We start from the raw sequence: 12339 nt of genomic DNA on the forward strand, positions 1-12339 counted from the left end.
CGCGTATCAGACGCGTATATTTATACGTTTGTATCGCCATCTTGAGAGCACGCGTTGCAACTAACTTTACTCCATGGCATATAAAATAGATAGAAAGGAACCTATTTTTTGATACGTTACTCGTAACTCGTAACATTACTCGTCAAAAATGTATATTGAGGATGTCCATCCTCATCTATTCGAAAGGAACCGAAAGATTTGCCGTTTGTATTTCGAGCCTAATAAAACCGCATTCTAATGCATCCCGTTTGTGTCTATTTCTAACACTCTTCCCCCCCGCCGCCCCATGCTCCTTGGCTGTATCGCACAATAGAGGAAATATTAGGAATAGAAATAAAATACCCATACAGCACAGAACATTGCAATTACATTGCAGTAATATTACAATCTTGCAAGTTGCAATGTAATATTGTTGAGACATTATTGGAACATATATAATTGTAATATTTTATGAGAATGTTACAGCAACATTTCAAAAACATTATAAAAAACAGTTTTCGATAATCGCTAGTTCGTTTGTTTATCGCTACGCGGCGCGCGTTGTGTTATCTATCCCGCATTTAAGTTTCAGTCACGATGATTACATAAAACTTGCAAAGAGCGGCTAATAAGATTAAAGATATAACTATTTTTATTAGTTTAATTTATCCGATACAATCCCAACACAGGGAATTCAGATATTGAACTGATTGTTCAGTAATCGGATACATAAATATCCAAAAAATTTAAAATTATTCATTGATTGTCTACTTAAGATGTAAAATAGAGTCTAATATCTATATAAGTAAAATTTTAACTTTTATGAATGAAATTATTTAATCACTACTATTTTCTTAAACTTGTAAATTATTTATAAAATAGCGATGTTAACTATAGATAACAGAAAATTGTTAAATAGTTCCCATTCCTATATAAAACCAAATATTTAATAATAATTTTTTAATATGCACGATATTTCAGATTTTAATAAATAAACTTCGAGAATATATAAAGACATCCAAGTGAGAAAAAACTCGTAATTGCGTAAATTTACAATCTTTTTTTCTTATTTCTCTTGGATGTCTTTATATATTTTCAAAGTTTATCTATCAAATTTAAAGCGTTCTGCATATTTGTAGCAACGCATTTCAATATTACAAATACATTGCACCGTAACACATTACTGTAATATTATATTGTAATATTTCTAAGGGCGGACATTTCAACGTTGCCGCAGACTTGCAGTAACATTGCAGAAACATTTCGCAATTTCCATGCAATATTACAATGTTTCAATGCATATGGGATATTACCCATACAGCACCGCAAGATTGCAACAACATTTTTCTGCAAGATTGCAACATTGCAGAAACATTGCAAAATGTTGCTGCAACATTGTTATGATATTACAGCAACAGTAAAATGTCCGCCTACAAAAATATTGCAATATAATATTGCAGCAACATAGCAATATAATATATATGCAATAATGCTTTATGTATCATATTATTTATCACGCTATTAGCAGCAAGAAACTGGAATCTATCTCATTTAGATACTTGCGCAATGATTTCTGTGTAGACGCAGACGCTCGATGCTGCCATGTAATGGCACCTTAAGGATAACGGCGTCAGCCAATCAACACAGCGATCACGATATTTCAACTAGAAACGTATCTTGCTATTTTCCGATTGTCTAGCAGTATCGTGATCCGATGATTGGATTGCTGCGTCCCGATTGGCTTATGTCGTCAGTACTTCTTAAGCCTATATCAGACTACGCATTGAAGATTGAGATTGAAGATTGAAGATTGAAATTTCATCAATCAGGACAAAGAAATTTTAGTTCCTTTTGTTCTGATTAGTCAAATTCCAATCTTTAATCTTCAATCCTCAATTTTCAATGCGTAGTCTGATACGGGCTTTATACCTATACGTTGTGGCATCGCTTGACGACGCGCGTTGCGACAAACTTCACTCTGGACCAGTTCTACAAGTTCTAGTGAGAATCGGAAACAAAGGATCTTTCTTTTTCCATAAATGGATTTTTCTTCTTCAAAGATTAAATATAGAACGATTAAAAGTTTGCAAATAGAAAAGGGCTTTTCAAAGGTATCAGTCACAATTTATCTCCTTTCTTCTTAAATTCGTCTATCTCGATGTTGCAACCGTTATTGCGTGTCTTTTTGAAAGACATTTTGTTATTTCGAAGATATATCAAGCTTAAATCGATAAAATCGGATATTGTTGACGAAGTAGTTGTACTTGTGACATATATCTAGATCGAGATAATTAACCGCGTTGTATTTTTATTTAATCATGATTAGAGTAATAATAATAATATTATCAGTATCAGTGTGTGTGTAGATTAATAATAAATCGGCTCAAAAATATTGCGCTTCACTTTTCAACGCGTGATAGTTACGTTTTATTCTTCGTCTAACTCATGAAAATCTATCTCATAATGACTGGGGAAGCAAAACTCAAATTGGCTCAAGAATATTACACTTTACTTTTTAATACTTCTTCGATCTAACTCATGGGAATCTATCTCATAAAATGACTGGAAGCAAAATTCAAACATATATATGTATATATATATAGTTACAGTGTTGAATGTAAATATCGTTGGCATTCGAATATATATATACATATATATGTGTGATATCGTACAATCAGGATAATTAACGTCACGGTAATCGTCTTTATTAAAGTATCACGTGAATCGACGAGTCGACCGGTGCAAGAATAACTTCCTTTATTTTTTTCGGGGAAACTTTTTTCGGCGCGCACGATAGCCGAGCGTCTTTAGCTTCCCGCGCGATTCTGCAAGGGCGTGCCTGATTGGTCGGCGCGCGCTGCAGCGGCCAATGACGGCGCGGCTTAGAGACGGTGACGTAGCGTTTAAAGCGCCGTACGCGCTGAGTTGCTCCCGCGGTCGCCATGCCATGCGGCTGTCCCGCGTTTGACAGGCTCTGTCTCGGACGTTTCGCGTCTTCCGTGACGAGTAAAATACGTTCGTGATCGTCGTCGACGCGCGCCGAGCGACGCGTCGCGACGTCACGGTGTCGCGAAAGTGCGCGAGTGCTTGTGCCGCGAGTGACGCAACGAGTAACCGTGTTCCTGGCGAAACGACGACGGGGTTCGCTGGCTCCCGCGCCACGACGATGACGGTTAGCGGTCGGATACGATGGTCGCAGTTCCAACAATGACGCTGTTGCAGCGAGACGGACGAGAGTACGTGAGTACATCCCTTTGAATTAACCTCTCGATTGTTTATCGCTGGACAAGTAGAAATTTATCATCTCCGAATTAAGCCGCGTGTTCTCGAACACGTCGGCCGGTGGCGCTCGCAGCGCCTTTTTCCATTCCGTTTCGGAATCAGGTGCGCGGAGTGTGCCGCCCTCTGTGGCATACTACGAAAGCTGCGGGCTGATTTTATTTTCTATTTTCCTTTCGATAAACTCGTCCGCGAAAGACGGCTATCAACCGGTGGAAGTACTAATTCTAATCGCTACGTATGAATTGAAAGAACTAGAAAAATATTTTTCTTGCGTTTCTTAGAACGATATAAATTACGGTCAAGAGAGAGATTTAATTTTAAACCATAATTTAATACCATAATCTCGAGCTTGTCTACACTCAATTATAACAGTTATATTAATTATGATTATATGCTTTTTTGTAACATTTTTTGCGCTTTCGCGAATAAATAAAGTTACATATATATGTCAAAATGCTTAGGCAAAATTAAATCGATAAAAGAAAGAAAAAGATATATATATATATATACTTCGCACGAACACACTTGTACATAAATTTGCATTATCATCTATTATTTGTAAAAATAAAAAGAGAATGGCAAATGACGTATCGTTGGATGACTCATTGGAAGCGTCGCGTTAAGGACAGCTGTTGATCGAATGGGCCAATATCGAATAGACGGAAGTCGATATCGCGGCTTTAGAGGGAAGTAATAAAGCGACGTGTGTATTACGATCGTACGTAAGTATTCATAACTATCACTTTCCTACACACATTCGCCTCTCGCATGGCGGCCAAGGGGTCAGTGCACTTGGGGATCTTGTGCCGCCGCGAATGCTCGTCTGCGCCTGCGTGCAGCTGGTGCAATATTTTTGCGACTCCGTAGAAAACTTTGCGCGCGCATTACGTGAAAATAGACGTAATCGTTCTTCGCTGATATATAAATATATAAACAGCAATATATATATATTGCTGTTTATATATTTAATGTTTTAATAAAATACTGAATATGCATAGTATATTCTTTACTTTAATTTTTAATAGTAATAAAAAAATGAAAATAATATACAAGTTAAACATTTTTTTGTCTTAACGAAAGCTATTCAATTTTTTTCTCAGTACATTTATATTATTTATATTATATTTATATTACACAGTACATTTATATTATTTATATTATTTATTTTATATTTATATTACATAGTACATTTATATTATTTATTTATTAAATGTAGCGCTTGAAACTTAAGTGGCTTTGTGTTTGTCCTTCGTATGAGTGAAAAGCATTAGAAAACACGTACAATAAAAAGATTTATTTTTAGAAATTGCATGAAAAAATCTTTAAAATATTCTCTTTACCTAGAATTTTGAACAAAAATACTCTTGGAAGATCAGGGAATTTTCAAGAGAACTTTTTACAAGATTTAAGTAGACACCCTGCATCTAACGTAAGATGATTAATTCGAAAAGACAAAACGAAATTGTCGTCGTTTCAAATCGCTCGTTCTTCCTTTCGCGATGATAGTCCCCGAGGGGGTGGAAAGTAGACATCCAGTCGCAAAAGTGGAGCCTTAGACTCGATTATGAAGCCCATGATTCATGGCCCGTTCGCAATAATAAGGCCGCTTATTTCACAAATCCTCGCATCTCTCGAATGCGTTACGCCAACTGCACGAGGCCTTTGTTCGCCTCGTGCGACCTCGTCCGTGTCTGTCCCCCTCGTCGGAGGATTTACGGGGAGCGCGTCGGCGGCATTCGGGCCGGAAAAATTGGATCCCTCGAATGAGATTCGATCGTTTTCCCCGCGTTCTACCCCACGCCCCGCGCATTTTCTTCCTTCCTCTCTCCGTCATTCGGGAAGCCGAAAGCTGACGAGCCCTATAACCACCTGTCTCGCTTACAAAGGGAAGGAGGAAGGCGAGCCAACAGGTTTTAGCTCCGACACACCTGATCGAAGTCGAGGAGCATGTCTGGCTTTTTTTCTCTCTCTTTCTCGTTGGATGAGTTTCTTTTTACGCTTCTTCTCCTCCGCGTAATATCACCTGGTTCGAATTCATCGGGATGCTTCGGTTTGTCGATGGATATAGTTGATCCATAATTATGATTGTCATTGAGATATATAACTATCTTTTAGACACTCTTGGAAATTTCATCTTGTGAAACGCAAATATAATTTTTTAATCGAACACCATCTCGTTAAATAAAACAAAATTGTTTGGTTGAACCATTTTGTTGACTGAACATGTAATTTGATTTTATTTAATAAAAATTATGTTACTGGAAAGAAGTTAAATGTTACACTTACAAACCATTTTGTTTGCATGGAGTTGTTTATCTGAATAAAATTTTATTGTTGCGATATCAAATTCATCCATCTCATCGCGTTCTAAATAATTGTACTTGTTACTTGAACTAGATCGTTTAGTTGAATATCATAAGCTATTTTGCGCATTCGTGTGTCACTGCGCAGTCAATTGTTATGCAGCGTAGTGTGATGTGCAGTATGCAGTGCATCTTCAATCATATGGCGGATTCATCTGTCCGGGAAATACTGATTAGTCTCTCGTTAACGACGAGAGAATTGAAAAGATGGAGAATATAATCTATATATCTTTTTCTTATCATATCACAAGAGACCACCATCAAGTAAATTTCTTGTTGAATATGGATAAACTTTGGTTGATGTAACAAAAGCAAATGTCACCGCAGTTGGAAAATTTGGTAATACTAATACACAAATGTGATTCAGTGAACAAAATTAAAATAGAAGACAATCAAAAATTTGATTTTATACAATTAATAATTTTGTTCACCGAACCAAATTCGTATGTTAGTATTACCAAATTTTCCAACTAAATTTTGTTTGTTGTATTAATTATAGGATTTCTTTGGCCATATCCAAACAAGAGATTTAGTTGATTCAAACCAATTTTATTTCATTTCAGACAAAATGGCTCGCTCAGTGAGGCTTCTATTATCTTTAGAAATAAGAGAGGAAAGAGAAGATGTGATATAATCTTTATAACGCATTGTCTAACGTAGATTACGCGTCGAGTAACAGTCACATGGTATACACGCAGATGACAAATCGTTGTTATTTGCGTATAGACATTTGCGACGCGTCTCGCAAATTATCGATCGTGAGCACCACTGTCGCGTCACTGGCTGGTTCTTTAAAGAGATATACCCATATCGCCTTTAAGGCTCGAGCCAGAAAAGAGGGGACCAGAGGATGCCGGAGGGTTCTGGAAGAAGCGTATTTGGACGGTCCATAGTTCTCGATGAGAGACGTGGCAACAACGCGTTTGCGTTTCTTCCCCCTCTCCCTTCTCTCTCTCTCTCTCTCTCTTTCTCTCTCGCTCCCTCTGACGAGCGCAAACACGGGAGATCAAGGTATTGTAAAATTGCCGATTGGCTTCGAGGTCATCGGCGGAAGGTATCGGTCTCTATCGCTCAACTCTTTTTCTCATCACGGATTTGTCGAAATTATTTGTCGCGTCGTCATCGAAATTCCCTCGTGTCATTTTAAGGAAAAATCAGAATCGTGTTATCGTGGATTTCTTTTTTTTTTTTCGTTCCGACAAAAAAAGTTTTAAATTTAATCGTTGTCGATAATTATGACATTTCGCTTCAACCAATATTTCAAAATCATCACGTTACCTCGAGCGCCTGAAATTCGCGCGAGCGCGCGTTTCAAAAGAGCGTCGCAAACGGATCCGAAGCCGAAATGTAAAACCGGCTTGTGTATAACTGTCATCGTAATCGCGCGAGCTACGTAAGCGGTTTTACAGCCTATATTCACGCTACAATTGCGACTATTATATTATAGCGTCTCCTGTCTCAGTTCTCCTGAACGTTTGGATATCGTCAGTTTTTCGGCGCGCAATTCCGTAGGTGATCTAATCGTCGGAGGAAATTCCAGATCGTCCCGCGTGAGATAGAGACGATACAAGGTCCGTCGATCGTGCCTCGTCCTTCCTCTTTCTCTCTCTCTCTCTCTCTCTCTTTTTTTTTTTTTATTCTTTTCTTTGAGCTGCCAGAAACTCAATCACCGTCCGCAACGAGGATACTGCGCGTTAGAAATATGTCGGGGCCATTAGTTTTCACGTTGAATCAACGATCAACGACGCGTTTGCCGTTTTTTTTTTTTTTTTTTTTTAATTGAAATATTTAAATTAAATACGACATATTAAGGGGACAAAGTGAGTACATTTCCTAGATTTTTTTTTGCAGGGCATTTTTTTTTTTTTTTTTTTTTTTTAATATTGATACAATATTATTAAGTATTTAAATGAAAATTCTCAGGTTAGAAAAAAAAAATTGTTTTGAAAGTTATGCGAATATTTGCAGATTTACGTTCTCATGCACTGGTGTGCATGAAAATTCGGGCTACGGATTGAATGCAAATTTTGCATGAGGGTTCTTAATAAGATACCGCATCTGCTAGCGAAGTTTTTTTAAAATTCGATTTTTCATTTTTTTTTGTTATAAATAAAAAAGATGGATTAAAAAAAAACCGAACACGCCGCCATTTTTTTATTAGGTGTACAACTTTGCTTCCGCCGTTTTCCTATAGATGGCTTTAGCGGTAAGTAGTGGTCGAAATAAATAGATCATAGACGTCATGCAATAAACTTGGGCATCTGTCAACATAACCCCATAGAAGCATTAGTCGATTTGTGTCTGCATCATAAAGTTATTCTCGATTGACAATGTCAGTTTACGAGCCAAATTCTCGTCATTTGCGGGAGGTTTTAATTTTCTGCTTCAATATGAAGAAATCTGCGGCTGAGGCTCATCGAATGCTCTCAAATACTTATGGTGAAGCCGTTATTAGTGAAAGAACGTGTCGTGAGTGGTTTCAACGCTTCAAGAACGGTGATTTTCACGTCGAAGACCGGCATAGCGGTGAAAGAGAGAAGGTTTTCCAAGATGCAGAATTGGAGGTATTACTTAATGAAGACTCGAGTCAAAGTCAAAAAGAATTGGCACGATCATTGGGAGTGACTCAACAAGCAATTTCAAAACGCCTAACCAGTTTTTTTACAATAAAACCTCGAATTTCGGAAAAAAAACGGCGGAGGCAAAGTTGTACACCTAATAATTTTTAAAATTTTATTAAAAGAACGTTTGGATAACAGATAGCAATTAATATGTTTAACAAAAAAAAAACTTATATTTTTGATTTCGGATGTGATCTGCGAACGTATTCATGCACACCGTGCAGCCACTTAAAATTTGGAGGAGCTCTGTAAATATTCTTTCTAACAAAAAAAAAAAAAAAAAAAAAAAAAAAAAAAAAAAAAAAAAAAAATCAAGCTGTAAATTTTTATTTTAGTAACTAATAATGTTGTAAAAAAATTAAAAATTCTTATCGAGTCGTCGCTCTGCAAAAAAGAATCTAGAAAATGTACTCATTTTTTCGACATTTCATATGGAATATGCCCCCTTAAATCTAACATAATACTTAAATATTTCAATTAAAAAAATTATAATCAGTTGAACGTATTTAGTCAAGTTAACAACTTTTTTTTCCTTAATGTAATCAATTTTACGAAGTACAAAATATACGGCTGTCTAATTCGAAATTCAATTCCTACATCATGCAAGCATCGTAATATTTTTCACATTATTCCGTCATTCCGGGAAAGTGTCGTTACTCGAAAGAATTTAAAATAGACATACTCGTGAATGATTCAACACGATCGGAATTACGCCGATGTTATAATTTGATTGATCGCGTGATAACGGCACATCTGCCGTCAAAAGTCAAGTTCCCATTGTCTTCTCGGGACGTTTCATTTTTGCGAAACTTCCTGCCGTATCGTCCACAGGAGAAAGAGAGAGAGAGAGAGAGAGAGAGAGAGAGAGAGAGAGAGAGAGAGAGAGGAAGAAAGAGAGAACACATGTTTACGCACCGTTTAATACCGTCACGCAATCGAATCGCAAGGAGAAGAAGGAGCCTTCTGGTTGGTTTGGTCGCCGACGCGGTTGTAAATTTATGTAGATGAAAGGAATCACACGAGAGAACACATCCGGATATACAGGTTGCCCTAGACCACCCGTACACCCCTTTTCTTTCAAAAACTAAGCATTTTAGAGAAAAACGTTTTGAACAAAAATTGTATGGTTTTGAGGAGAACATAAGATGGTGTCATTGGTTTGACCTTGGATGGTATCGTTAAGGTCAAGTCAAGGACACCTTTAATTTCTTAAATGGAACCCCCTACTTTTTATTGCATATTCTTATAGCTTATGTCGAGAGCTTTCCAAAACACTATAATAAAGTATTTTTTTTACTTTTTGTGTTATTTTGTATTTTAATCTGATATAAAAAATTAAATATCTTGTAAAATATTTAGTAATTTTCGATAATCGAATCAAATTATATTAATTATATTGAGGGAAACTGATGATTATACGCTGAAAAAAAATTGTTGACTTGATTAAATCACTAATTATAATACTATTTTTTAAATTGAAATATTTATATATTTAAGTCAAATATAGGATATTAGATCTAACATGACGTATATCTGATTTAAATATTTCAATTTAAAAAATGTTAATTAGTTGAACAGGTTTAGTTAAGTTAACAACTTTTTATATATATATAATCATTAGTTTCCTTCAATATAATACAAGTGATATTAATATTATTTCAATTAATATCATTATTATAATCAATATTATTTCAATTAAAAAAAAAATGGTAATTAGTTGAACGGATTTAGGCAAGTTAATAATTTTTCTTTTTTCAGTATAGACAATCGTGCCGCAAAATAAACGCGATAGATTCATGAAATGCAGATTTAAGAGAGATTGTAATTCTGTATTCTGAATTATTCTATCACATCTTACACATTTTTATTAAGAACGGTATTCGAGATACTATTATTAATATAATAACAGCACTTGAAGTATCATAAACTTTTATTATAATTGTTTCGCTTGTCTTTCATTAATCTATATTATCTTATCTATTTTTATCATTGTATATTAAATAAAAACAGCAATTGTGACTGTTATTAATAAAACAGCAATGTTCACTGGTTTCAATTAAATTATATTTGCTTCCTTCTCTATATCATATCTGTATAATTCGATTCATCATCCATCGATAGGTTTGGAAAATATATTCCGACGACGTATCTTTTTACAGTGTATATAATATACGAGATATCTCGGGGAAAATAATTCATTATGTGTTCGTCGTATGGCGTGTATGTCCCTCGTTAATATGACCTCGTTCGCCCGTAGAAAACGGGTGTTACGAGGAAGTCTGGTAGCGGTTTTACGCAGCTGAAATTCTAATCACTTCCTACAATATTTTACGCTTTTTGCGTGCGTCAAGTTGCGTCCACGCGAGCAACAAAGAAAGTGCACGAACACGCATTTGCCGAAACTCGATCACACGCACGCATTCCTTCGAAGTATTTTCGCGGTTATTTTCTTCCGTTCCGCAATTACTTAAAACGCGATCTCCTAATCTAAGAATAATATAAACAGAGAAAAAGATTTTTTTTTTAAATTTAATATATCTATTTATTTGACTCATAATATATATATATATATATTGTTTTCTCAAAAAACTGCTGATACGGGCGCTCTGTTACACCCTGTATAAAAAAAAAAAAAAAAAAAAAAAAAAAAAAAAAACCATTGTAAATAATTTTCTTAAAAACAATTATTTTTTCATACTAATTGATTTGTCTCATTATTCTGTAATAAAAGTATTACGGTAAGATTATCGAAAACTGAATATTTTACGAAATATTTTATTTTTTATATCAAAATATGTCAGATTAAAATATAAAATAACTCAAAAAGTACTTGATGAAAAAAATACTTTATTATAGTGTTTTGGAAAGCTCTCGAGGTAAGCTACAAGAATATGTAATGCAAAATAGGGGGGGATTCCGTTTGTTTAAAAAGTTCAAAGTGATTTTTATATGACCTTGACGGTGCTATTCAAGGTCATACTAATATTATTATATAATTCGCCATTTAGAGCTCTACAACTTTTGCATGAAACATTTTTCACGAAAATGCGTCGTTTCCTCAAAAAACTGCTGATACGGGCGCTTTGTTACACCCTGTATATTTATTTCTAATATTTGTTGCAAGCTTTATTTAAATTATTCAAAGCAACACATAATGAATCTTTCAAATAAAACAAGAGTATTATTTCAAGAAAACAATAAAATTGTTTGAAAGAATAATATAATAATAATTAGTTTAAGTTGAAAAAAGATGAAATTTATTCAGAAAATATTTTATTTAAATAAAGTAAATAAATATATTATTTAAAAATCAATAATATTTGTTACTTCGAACATTAGTATGGTTGGACCATTTCAAAAATTATATTTCTCTGGTTTCAACAAAAAATTTATTAAATCCAAGGATACTTTTCTCTCTGTGTACAATGCGAGTCGTTTTATTTTTTTAATTCGCAATCTATCCAATTTATTCGACTATATCTCTGCGATCGCGGGTTTTATTTGCACGATTATTATTTAGCCCGTCGCGAAACGTGCCGATTTAATTTTAGCATGCGACATAATTGTTTTAATCGATTCGTACATTACATGCAACATTTAAACGCGCGTGCATTGCCACGTGATCGATATCCGTGTTTTGCTGCGCTCAGAAATATAAATAAATATATATATATATATATATATAAATCTCTAATCTCTTACATTAGTATGAATAGGTTCGTCGATTATTTTATAATACGTTGGAATTAAAAAAAAACAAGTTGCCTCGATTCTCTGTATAATTAAGTACGTCAGCGAGTGAAAAGAGACGCGGCGAATAATTGATAATAATTATCATTATTATCGCTCATTTGTGTTGATGATAACGACATGTGAAACGAGCATAATTTTTTCATCCGCTATTTATCACCAGGATCACCGATCACACGTTATCTCAGACATCGTAAACTAATCATTAGCATATTGTCGAATACAGTCGATAACGCATGTCTTTTTCAAATAATGACGAATATGTCTCGTCCATAGATCGCTTGGAGATCATTTGCTCCTATATATTCTGGCCGCGTCGCTTTTCGCAGCTGTAGTCTCATAAT

At 35.0% G+C, this 12339-nt stretch overlaps 1 protein-coding gene across 4 annotated transcripts in view; it reads left to right on the top strand.

Annotated features, from left to right (window-relative positions):
- Positions 1-2916: 2916 nt before the first annotated feature.
- Ipk1 (Inositol phosphate kinase 1) overlaps positions 2917-12339 on the top strand; it is a 103276-nt gene continuing 93853 nt past the window's right edge. For 3 of the 4 annotated variants that reach the window (XM_070294278.1, XM_070294282.1, XM_070294281.1), the window contains exon 1: positions 2917-3219. The gene's annotated coding sequence lies outside the window, so the exon portion shown is untranslated. The remainder of the gene's footprint in view (positions 3220-12339) is intronic. The other variant, XM_070294279.1, reaches the window with a different exon arrangement.

The sequence above is a fragment of the Polyergus mexicanus genome, unplaced genomic scaffold, assembly GCF_030449975.1.
Source record: "Polyergus mexicanus isolate NDT 795.1 unplaced genomic scaffold, iyPolMexi1.0 SCAF_4, whole genome shotgun sequence".
NCBI lineage: Eukaryota > Metazoa > Arthropoda > Insecta > Hymenoptera > Formicidae > Polyergus > Polyergus mexicanus.